Genomic DNA, 12,188 nt, shown 5'->3' on the forward strand with positions numbered 1-12,188 from the left:
GGCCCCTGCCAAGGCACTGCTCTGTCTGTGGCTGCACTTTCATGTCTGTCAGAAGAAAGTCAGAAGCAGGGCTTGTACCCAGCTGGGAGGCTGGATTTTAAAAACTGAAGGCTGTCCATCCCCACTGCCTGGAGCAGGGCTGGCATTCCCAGGAGCATTTTCTGGGTTATTTTAGCAGAAGGTGCAGCTTCCCTTTCCAGCCTGGTGGGATGCTGCCGGGGGGATTCATCGCCCCTGGTGCCCAGTGCGTCGTTACAGCTGGAGGAGGAACAGTTTTTTTGCCCAAAATGTTGATTTACCCAGCCAGGCTTGTGTTGTAAGAAGCTTCCTTGGTTGTTAATGTGTAAATAACATCCCCTGGTAGCCAGACACTTAACCTATCAATTTGCTGTATGGAAAGTCACAATGGGTTTGCAATATGTGTTTAATTCTTTGGGAAACTTTAATTTGGGAAATTCTTCAAAGCCAGTGCTGTTAAACGCTTCCCCTTGCCTGGCCTTGACCCAGCTGGCTTTGCAGTGACCCATGCATGTGGGATGTCCCCTGGTCAGGGACTCGGGAAGCACCAGTGCCACCCCACTGGGGTGCCACGTACGCAGGAGTGCAGCTCAAAAGCCCTGTGGGGAGTGCGGAGGCTGATTGCATCCAGCTGGGTGAGCCAGCGGCCAGAGCATCGGCTGCAGATTGCAGCTGGAACAGTGCGAGAGGGTGTTTGGTGCTTGGAGAGAGGAGCTGAGGGAACAGCTCTGCTGGAAGGGACCTGCACCAATTATCTGGTTCAATTGCCTGAATACTTTGGGGCTGAATTGTTTCCTAGAAAAGAGTTTTCCTTTATTTAAAGTGTTTTTATTTTAAAAAAAAAAAAAAAGTTAAAATACACCAAGTGTTACTAAAAGCATTCCTTGTTAATAAAGTCCTGACTTCTTCCCTGGGACTGATGCTTATCCTTAATGAATGGCATCTTAATTGCATTTTGATGCATTTTAACTCAAATAAGGGGATGCTATCATAACTGGAGAGCTGCAGAAGAGCTGCTGTGTGAGGATGTGTTCTGCAGAACCGAGAAGCTCAGTGAGTAACAACAGGATAAAGGATGTTTCTGATGATTGATTTGAATCCTGGTGAGATCGCAGAGATGGTCATTTGCGCTTCTGGAAATTGCATTGTACTCTCTGCTGGATCGCGGGTCTGCAGGCCAGACCCGATGCTCCAGGAACGACCCCTCCCCTGCGTTCAGACCAGGACCCATCAGCGTCCCAGTGACAATGTGGTTTGGGAAGGTGGTGGAGGCAGGACCCATCCCTGGGGTGCAGAATCCCTCCTCCAGGGTTAGCCATCCCGAGCCCATTGGCAGCACTGCACTCATCTCAGGAGCTGTGGTTCACTTTAATTGCATTTTACGACACTTTTATGAAGCCTGGCTGGCGCAGGAAGCCGAGGCAGGGGATGACCGCTGCCTGCTCCCGCTGCTCGTCACCCGCAGCCTTATCTCACGCTTCTCTTGGGGGAGGTCTCTCAGTGTATCATAGCTCTTTTTTTTTTTATTTTTTATTTTCTAGCTAATAAGCCTGCCTTTATAACTTCTCAAAAGGTAAAATACCTCTTGAACAGCTCCCATCATAGGCTGTGCTCTTCAGTAAGCAATAACGAGGGACTTCTGTGCAGCGTCTTGTCAGAACTGAAGCGAAAGGTAAGTGTGACCCCGGGATGTAATCTGGAGATTGCTGGGTACAGCCTGGAGCCCTCTGGCCACCAGGAAAACGAGTGCACCTGCAGGTCTGGCTCTTTGCCACCATTTATTTGAAATATGCTGGTTTTTAAAGTTAATATTTAAGCTGGGAAAGAGAAACCCTTCTTTTGATGTGTTTGAAATTGCAAGTAGGCTCTGGGGGGGACTGCGACCTCTCAAGGACACCACCTCTGGATTTATGGAGAGTGGATGCCTGGTACCTGCGTCCGAAGGCACGGGTTCGAGCTCGGGAGGAACCTCGAGATTCTCTGGAAGGGGATCGCTGGAGATAAGGCAGGTGATGCTTTCACAGATAGCTGAGGGAGGCAGGGACGGGACTTTCCTGTCCTTGTTGGTTTGTTTGCTCACGATAGGTGGTTAAAGCTGTGCTCAGCTAGACCCTGTCGTGAGGAGTAGGAACATTTAGTTGCAAGTAGCAAAAATTAAGAAACTTTGCGTGTGAAGCGTATCACAGATAAAACGTGCTTCCAGACATGAGAGCCCAGTGCTTAGGGAAGTTGTTAGAATGGAGATGGTGCTGCTGCCAAGAATATTAGATCCAGATTTGTTGGTTGTTTTTTTTTTTTTTTTAGCATTGCCTTTGAGAATACTCCGAGCATTGTGCTTGAAAAGCTTCAAAGGCTGGATGAAGATTCAAATAACTTGGGAAATTGGACATAGAGAATCAGAGTTGGCTCAGGATTGTTTCTGATCAGAATTAGATTGGGTTTCTCTGGATCTCAAGTCTTTGGGAAATGAATTCTTTTATACCTTTTACACAAGGTCACTGTCAATGGTAACAGTTCTAGTCTATGGATTACTGATGGGCTGTGAGCTCAAACAAATGATTTAATTCTTGCCATTTCTTCCATTTTTTATATGGTATTTTTAAATGATTTTTCCATTCTGTACATAGTGCTGTTATTATTAGAGAGGAGTGTGGCTTCTTTTAATAAGAATGTATTCTCTGCTTACTACAGCTCACGGCATTCGTGACTCAAGGATGTGGCTAACAGCTCGGTGTATCTCAAAAAAAAAAAAGCTTAAAATATTTCAGCTATGATAAACAGGTACTGTAACCTCGGTGCCTGCTGTGTTTCCTCACTCTTTGATAAAGTTGTGGGAAGAAATAATTTACATGCTGCAGTTACCTGACTGTTTCCTTTGGGCCGAATCCTGTAGGGTAGGCTTGGGCGAGTCTTCTCTCTGATATAACTGAGAGCAGGAGGGCTTCAATGAGTTGTTTCAGATTGCTGGATGGTGTCAGTAATCATCCTAAATTATGGGATCACAGAATGGTTTGGGTTGGAAAGGATCTTAGAGATCATCTAGTTGCAACCCACCTGCCATGGGCAGGGACACCTCCCACCAGCCCAGGTTGCCCAAAGCCTCATCCAGCCTGGCCTTGAACCCCTCCAGGGATGGGGCATCCACAGCTTCTCTGGGCACCCTGGGCCACTGCCTCACCCCCCGCACAGGGAAACATTTCTTCCTAATATTTAGTCTAATGATGCCTTTGGATTTTTCTGTGGAAGAGTTGACTTTAAATAGAACGTGTGTCAGAGTCTTTATTTTTAAAAACATTGCCCAGCTTTGGTTATTTTACCACAATACATACTCTGATATCTTAAAAGACGCCAGGGTGCTGGGGCAGTATTCAGTTGAAAATCAGAAACCTCTCCCGTGTGATGTGGGAAGCTCTGGAAGGAAGGTGGAGGTGGAACAGCTCATGAAAGTCTTTTCAAATCAGCAGCGATATCACCTTGCGTTTCTCCTTTGCAGTTCTGACAAGTATCTTATTAATTTGCAAGTTGAGATTAAGTTATGGTTTTAACCGTAAGCCTTGTGTAATGAGCTGGGATTTAACTTTCCCTGTCCAGAGTGTTGGAGCTTTTCTGTGCAATGTGAGCAAAACCAAGTGCCAGTTTTCAGAAAGAAACAGCATTTCTCATTACACAGATAATTTGAGGTCATGGGGGAAGAAGAGTGAGCAGGAAAATGTTGACTGTCATGAGCTGGAGTCACTCAGGTTGTGCCAGCGCTGCAAGAGGTGGCCTGACCCTACTGGGTGCTGTGGATGGGAAACGTGTGTGTACTGGAAACACGGGGGGGAAATGCTGTAAATTCAGAACAAATGCATTCATCAGGCTGGTGAGGGAAATGTCGCTACCCACCTAATTTGAATGGTCAAGGTGTAATTCTGAGTTGGTTTCTGCGTTTGCTTGATGCGAGGGCTGCAAGTAGATGTATTGAGAAGTAAATAGCTGTGCAGGGGTGATGACCTGGAGTTAAGAGTGGGTATCGTAGGAGTAAGAGTAGGTGGCTGGGATTTTTTCCCCTCTTTATGAACTTAGAAAAACCAGATATGAATCACACTGGGGGTGCTATGGGATTTTCTGATCAGGTCAATGGGATGCCACAGTTTCCAAGCTAAGACCAAGAGTCATGTTCAGAATTTTGAAAGTTAAATTGAACTAAATTAAAGTTAATACCTTGGAGGTGCTGGTGCAGGCTGGTGCTCATCAGAAAAACCCAAACATATCTCAGCAAACCTGAGCCCAGGAGGTAATAAAAAGACATTCTCCTCTAAGGACTCCTTAAAATCATGGACTTGTGCAGAATAAATGTCTCTCTGATGATAACACCACTCTGCTGTCAGCCACCCCTGTTCATGCACCGACTGGGGTGGTTGTCTCTGGTTTTGTGAGATTCTGCAGATCCAAATCAACCCTTGAGGTGGTTGGAACAGCCCAGCTCCAGAAAAGTCTGTGCTGGGATCCGTTTTATCTTAGAGGGTTGGACAGGAGCACTTCTGTTCATCTCTAGGCTTTGGGAAGCTAAATTTACTGCTCTTCAAGTAGTTTCTGGTTTTCAAATGGACTCGTTCTTTGAACGGCTGGGTGGGGAGGGAGCTGCGTCCCCTTGAGGAAAACCCTGGGACCAGGGTAAAAGCCCCGGTAGCGTTAAACAGTGGCTTCAAGAATGAAAAATGTTGGCTATCCAGTTTAAAAGTGGTTTGTTTGAAGCCTGATGCTTTTGAAAGTCTTTTGGAAGGTGAGGTGGAGCTGAGTACATGAGCAAATTCGGGAATTACTCAGCGGCTGCTCTGAGTGGAAGGTTAGTGACCGGTTGCATTTACTGTACGTGCTGTGAATAACTAAGTACAGTAATTCAGCAGGTTTGTTTCTTTGTGTAGGTCCTGTCCTTCCATGCACAACCACAAAAACTCATCCTTTACCCAGCTGTTGGAATACAGCCCTTCAGAGCCCTGCCACGATCCAAATCATGTTGGTACTTCAGAGGTTTTCAAGGGCTTTGAGCTTTGTCGATTTATTATTTCAGTTTTCAAAGATCATGGTGATGTGGATGTTTCCAAAGTGCTCATCTTGCTTGGGATGCAGAGACCTGCAGGCAGCTAAACCGTGACCTGTACTGCCGCGTTGGACCTGTACCCTGAAGCATGACCATAGGACAGGTTTTTTCTCCATGTGACTTATAAATACTGTGTCTGCTTCTCCCTCTTCCCACCTGCAGAAATCAGCTCCAGACTGGATCTTGGTTGGTGATTAAGGCGTTTTGGGAAATGGTGCAAACCTTCTGGTTGTGTGTGTATCTGAATTATACCTGGTTTTACACGTGTGATAAATCCTGCGTTTGCGACAAGTCATTTCCACGGTTGTTCACGACTTCGACACAAATCCTTGTCCAAAACCCACAGGCGTTAGATGGACCGAGCACAGCAAAGCGTGTTTAGAGGCAGCAAAGGTCTAAGCACCGAGATAAGTCTTATCTCTCACACAGGTATCTGCGATATTTCTGAGTTAGAAGCCCATTTGAGGACTCCATCGTGTCGTATCACAGTTTCAGATTCCTGTCTCAGCCTTTTGTTGGGCTTAGAAGAAATACAGATTTTTATCTGAGAGCAGCTAGATTCATTATCATACTTTGGCTCACTTTTATGGCAAACTATATTTCTGTCTGTGTTTAGAGAAGCCAGCAGTTTGCGTTCCTCCATCTTCTCTAAGTCTTGAAAACAAAACCCTTGAAATCTGGTGTCTGCACATCCCACTGCATCACTGCTGCCTGTACATGAGGGAATGTCTGCATTTTTTAAAAAACTTTTTCCCTTTTCTGTCTGTGCCTAAGATTTGTCTGTTTTGCAAAAAAATCAAATATATACCAGAAAACCAGCCTTGGGCACCTGGTGTGTACTGATTCACGCAGAGCTACGCAACGGATGCTATGCTCTGGATCTTTTTTTAGAGCTTCAGCACCAGTTTGGTTCTGATCATAAACTGTATAAATGCTGTATATGGTCAAGATCTGAAAAATTCAAAGCAAAACTGCTGAGTGTGCTGGGAGAAGATGCTGTGAGCGGTGCGGCAGGCACAGGAAACCTCAGGGTTCATGTTAAAGCTCCTTGTAAACCAGTAGAAATTAAAAGTGAGGATTTCAGCGCTGGGGGGTTACAGCAGACAGAGTGAATGGTGGGTGTCAGGATTGGGTTTTCTGTCCCTTTGTTAAAAAAAAACCCATAAACTTCAAGCCTTTCTCCGTACCTCTGGTGACATAGCGACATTTCACATTCGGTAACTGCGTGATAGACATGACGATACTTGGCTGCGCTTGTTACTCAAAGGTTTAATTGCTGTGTACAGTTCTAATTGCTGTGTACAGATTTATTTCACCAATTTGCATTAACGCTTAGCAAAGATTCTGGTTTGTAAGAGCCGTTCCTTCCTCCCCGTCCCACCCTGGCTGCCTAGAGCGAGCCCTTGCGGTATTTCCACGAGTCGGGGCAGGTGCATTTGCCGCCTGGATACAAACCCCCCTCGCTCCTCATGATGTTTCTGCAGTCGTGATTCTGGTTGATCCATTTCAAAAATTCTTCCAAACTCGCTTTAAATCGGGAGAAATTTGTTTTTGCCGTCTCTGAGCACCTTTTGTCGTTGGATGAAGATTTCTAAGGGAAAAGAGAAGATACTGATGCAGAAGGAATTCCACCCAAACGCTGCACGTTCTCCCTGCCTTCCTCAGCTTGCTGGGATGGAGGATGAAGCAGAACACATGCAGCCCCTGTTTTCTGTCCCCTTATTTTTTCTTTCTCTCTTTTGTATTCAAAAGGCAGTTTCCCTTCTCTGTAGTATTCCTGGTCTGTATCTTTTCTGCTATTAATTGCCCTGTTCTTCCTCAAGGACAAGCTGTATGGGTCATTATTAATTGCACCTGATGTAGAACCTTCATTACTGCAGGTCCAAATGAACTATATTAATACAGTCTGTGTAAGAATTAATTTGTGCATCATAGACAAGCCTCAATGTCCTTCCTTGAGGCTGCAGCTGGTCCAAAATTAAAAAGGAGGAATGATTTCTTTGAAAACAATCTTAAAACTTTGGATTAGGATTTACCAACAAGTGAGTGTGAAGTGACGGGTGGGGTCTTGCTGAACAACTTCCACTGACGTTTCTGTAATTCCTTTGGGGAAATGAACTTTCAGGGAAGCTTGGTGGTTTCTTTTAAATCATAAGGACAGCTCCTGGTATATTTTCAGCTTATCTATTAATTAAAGAATCATTCCTTGTCCTCCATCCTGTGCAGAAATGAAGGGGAAGGCGTTGGAGCTGCAGCCAGAGAAGGGACCGTGGTTTTCCAGCTGCTGGACCGCTCAGCATGGGTCTGAGCAAGCTGCCGGGCATCTGAGCAAAATCCCCCCTGTCCAAAACTGGGACAGAGGGATAACTACAAGAAAATATTTAAAACTCAACTCAAAGAGGAAAAGCTTACCTTCAGAATGGAACACTTTTCTTCTAGCTTTCTCATGTCTTTTTGAACTATCCTCATGCACTTACATGAGGATATCTTTTCTAGTTCATGGATAAATTTTTCGGTGTTGTTATGTGCACAAATTTGGTTCTAGGAGAAAAAGGAAATGTAAATAGTGTTCTAGTTTAGGAGCAGAAAGCTTTTTTTTGTCTTAAAAGAACTTTTTGATAAGTCATATTGAATATGCCAACTGCTATTTTTCTCTGGAAATCTTAACTTCTTTTTATCTTATTTCCTTTTTTCTACCTCTTTTTTAAGAAGTTCTATTGTAAGTACAGTCTTGGTAACTATTATAACTGGAATCTTTGCAATAAAAACTGTCCAGGCTCTATCAAGGGACAACACTGGCAATTTGATTCATTTCCATTTAAATTGGAGAGCAATTCTTTTTTTTAGTCTTTGCCTTGGAGGTAGGATTCTTACAGAGAGCTGCTTCAACCATTTCTCTGTATATTGCTGGTCATTGGGCTTTACAACCACTAACAAAGATTTCTCCAGAAAAGCATTAAAAAGAACTGATAAAAATAGAGGCAGGACATATTATTTATCTTTGTTAGCAGATAGAATGGGTTATTAGCCACATTCATTAAGTCTTTTAAAAATATGGCATTGTACAGGTATTTGGGACAGCGAGAGGAGCGCAGCTGCCTCTAAGCAGCCAGGAACAGGGTCGAGCCCTGTGGCTCCCTCCAGGCTCCCCACTGGCAATCCCACCTCCGCCAGCATTTACACCTTGCCTTTAAATGTCCTCAGACCTGCAGTGCCAGAGGTCCCCCTTTAAATTCCCTTTGGAGACTCTGATCACAACAGAACAGTGAACAGCAGCTCCTTACCTTGATGTGAAGCGGTTTGGCGAACTGCTCCTGAAAAGGACAGAAATCCGTTAGTTACAGGTTGGAGATCATCTCAAAAAGCAAAGCTGGGGCAGAGGAAGTGGGAAATGATTTACGTTGATGGGCTCGTTCTCAGCTTCAAGCAAGCAAAGCATTTCATGGATGATGGTGTTCTTTGTCTTGTTCTGCAGATGTGGCTTCAGAGGAAGAAAGTTACTGGATGCCCCAGAGCTGAATAGTAACAGGAACAAGTGAAAATACATTTTAAAGGTGTTAGATTTGGGAGCTGGACCCTTTTTCTCTGAAATGAGCTTTGAATTCAAGCTCGGCTCTCCTGGCAGATACGAGGCTCGCTTATATAGAGGAGCTGCGTGAGTGCAGGATGCGATTGTTATCTTATCTCATTCATAAATCATTAAAATAGGAAAGAGACAACAACTTGAGCTGTCGAATTAGCAGCATATCTGATTTGAGAAATGCTTATGATTAATGTTCTGGTAAACTTCCTAAAGCCTTTAACTCCGGAGCAAAGTGAGAGCAACGTGCAAGGGCACTGATGATGGACCAGATACTGCAAAAGAAGAACCTGTTAATATCTGAGGAAATTATTCTCCTAATAACACAGCCATGAAGCTGGTTGTTTTGCTTCGGGTGAGACTACATCCTATATTGCTGTGAATTATTGCTGTTTAAAGATTTCATTGCCTCTGGAGACTGTATGAGCCGAGGATGGAGCCCGTGGGACCTGACCGATCGCCTGCATCCCTCCAGCGGGGCTGGGGCGGGCGTGGGAGCGGAGCGGCACGGACACCTTGCCCTTGCAAAACCGATTGCTCCTCTATGGCAAGTACCTTTCCTTTGACCTGAAGAGAAAACAAAAGCTGTTTGTTCATTGTAATTAGTGCGAGGGCTGGGTCTTACCCTGATGTAGTTAATTTTTATGACGGTGCTGTGCAAATCTTCTATCTCATCTGCAGCTGCTCGATCTTGGGGAAAATGTGTGTTGCTTTGTTCATGATATTTTGGCCTTTCTGTAGCACTTCACAAAGGTAACGGGGTGCTTCGCGTTCTATGCACCTGAGAAGACGTAAGTGCGGAGAAGGGCTGAAAGGCCAGTGGAGCATCGTGCTGCAGCTCGGTCGGGGATGCTGCAGGGTGGGACCCCGGCATGCCCGCAGGAGGGGAGCCAGGTTTTCCCCGGCTTTGGAGGACTGTGGCACTCCCCAGCGCAATCAGCTAAGAGCAAACAGGAGGGAGTTCCCTTCTAGATAACTCTGTATTTGAAGAGTGAAATTGTGATTGCAGAGCCAGGGCTTGGATAACACCGAGATAAGGCAGCTCTAAAGAGAAAAAGTCTAATTTCTTCCATGATGGGTGGCAATTAATATTGCAGTTAATAAAGGAGGGAGTTCTCAGTGAGGAATTATTTCTGGCCACCAAGAAAAGGGAAAACAATGATTGTCATTGTTAGTGCAAACCGCACCTGGCAGCGCTGGGAGGTTTTGTGACCCGTCCTGGGAACACCTGTCCAACCTTGCTGCGTGCTCCATCACAGCTCTGACTCCAGCAGAGCGCCGTGACGGGTCCTTTTGTTGTGCTAGGAGAAATACTCTTGGGGACTGCTGTTTGGAAAGGGTTAATGAAGAACCAGACTCTCAGCTGGAGCCTGCTGAGCTTTGCAAATCTCCCCATCAGCCCGTGCCAGCTGAGGGCCTGGCCTAAATATTCCCCATCTGGTCCGGTTTCTGTTCTAAATCCATATTTGATTTTTAGGTATTTCATAGAAAATGTCTGATGAAGTGTGGAAGTGGCAGATGGGTTTTATCAGATTTGATGGGGGAAATCTTTGCTGTCCAGGCAGGGGTAGCTTAGCTTTGGGTACTCTTCTAAATGACAATTGGAGACTGGATGATGTTTTCTTTGTCTAGATATGTTTTGGGTTTTCCCTACTAAATAATACATGTCCACACATTAACCATGGCCATGTTACTCGCTGTTCTTTAATTTCTCTGAGTTGCAGAGCAGGTCATTATCTTTCCCAGTGCTAAGTGAAAGGTTCTTGTAGCAACAACCACATGGGAAATGATTGTCAAGGCTGCACTTACCAGCCCTGCTTCGCTTCAGTGCTTCGATTAAAGGCCTGAATCATTCTCTCAAAGGGCAAAATCCTAGTATTGAGCTGCTCTCATGGTCCTCCGGCGTCCAGGTCCCCTCATGTCCCAACCAAGCTGTTCAGAGACCAAACAGCACTGGGCATCTGCAAGCTCTTTTCAACCAGCAGCCCAAGGTAGAGTTGATGAAAGTGAGTCACTGAAATGAATGTTTAAATGTGCTAAGCTGGTGCACCAAAAGATATAAAAAAACCAGACGAAGATATCTCTGAACTTTCTCCCATGTAAACTTCAGTATCTCCTGGTGACACTGGGACGTCTGTTCTGCTCCTCACCCCTGCGGTGGGAGAGGAGAGGACAGGACAGTCTGTGTCCTTGACCTTCTCCCGCTTCTCTCAGGATCATTTACCCCAGGGGAAGCTGCTGGCAAGAGGTTCAACCACCATGGTATTCTGTAGGAGGATTCGATAACCAAACCCACCACGTACAAACCACCGTGTAGGCTGTACATTCATCTAAGCCAATAGGAAAATACCGACACCTACTAAATCCACTTATTGAATGATTTTCACACCAGATACCATTTGGAAAAATGTGCTCCTTTTAATACTCACCCACTTGGAAAACATATCCTGGCTTAATGTCAAATTACTTTTCTCCAGCAGTTTTAAAGTTAAGAGATGTTATCTATAGGCTAAGGGTTAAAGGGAGCAGCTCCCAGGCGGTGTGCAGGATGCTGCCGGGCTGGATGCAGGTACCGAGTCCTCCTGCTCTGACTCCTCCTGCTCACAGCCAGCATCTTCCTGGGGGCTTTAGGCTTGACACGGTTGCAGCCACACTGTTTTGCTTTGAACTTTTTCTGTAATGAGAAGTGAGAATCTGCTGTGCTTTATTAAACCCTTTTGAGCCGTAGCCTTTTGGTAAAGGGTGTTTTATGATGTTTTATAACAGAGGCATTAGAAACAGGGCTGCTCACATCTGTAACTAGCTGAAGACTTTCCAAGGGTGTGGGCAGAGGGAGTTTTGAGAAGCTGGGATGCGCAAGCAAGCACACAAAATTCCCCAAAATATAGAAAAAATTATTAATATTAAAGAGTAGGTGTTTGTACAGAGGGTGGATGCCTTTAGCAGTTGGTCTAGCCAGGGTGCTGCAGGCGAACCTGAGGACCACCAGCCCTTTCTCAGGCTCATTCAGCAAACAGCCACTCTGAAATCCTCCTTCTTCTGAGCTCTTTGGAGTAATATTGAGGAAAGCTGATTAAAAGTTGAGCAAGTTCCAGGCTGGCAGCCCTCCTACTCCAGTCTCATCGGTTGCGCGGCATTGCGACATGCTGCAGGCGAGGGCTGCCACCTAGAGAACAGCCTCTGCTAACTGCAGGCTGAGCTTTTACTTTATCGTTTCTGGAGAAGAAACACTTGCCAAACCTCAGCGCATCCTGAGCGCGGGCGGGAGCTGGAGCACGGTGCTGCTTGGTGATCTACCCCAGCCCGGGGAGCTGCCTGGGTGAGATGAGCTGGTTTATAGGGATGGCAATTGGGTTTGTATTTGTATTTAAAGAAGCGATGGGGAAGGTGGTGCCTGGGGGTAAATGTGTTTGCAGTGCCCCAAGCACCCAGCAGCGATGCCGGTGGGTTCAGCCTGCTCCAAGGGAACCATTTTCCAACCTTCCATTCCCCCCCCCCCCCGACACA

The sequence above is a fragment of the Pterocles gutturalis genome, unplaced genomic scaffold, assembly GCF_000699245.1.
Source record: "Pterocles gutturalis isolate BGI_N339 unplaced genomic scaffold, ASM69924v1 scaffold31453, whole genome shotgun sequence".
NCBI lineage: Eukaryota > Metazoa > Chordata > Aves > Pterocliformes > Pteroclidae > Pterocles > Pterocles gutturalis.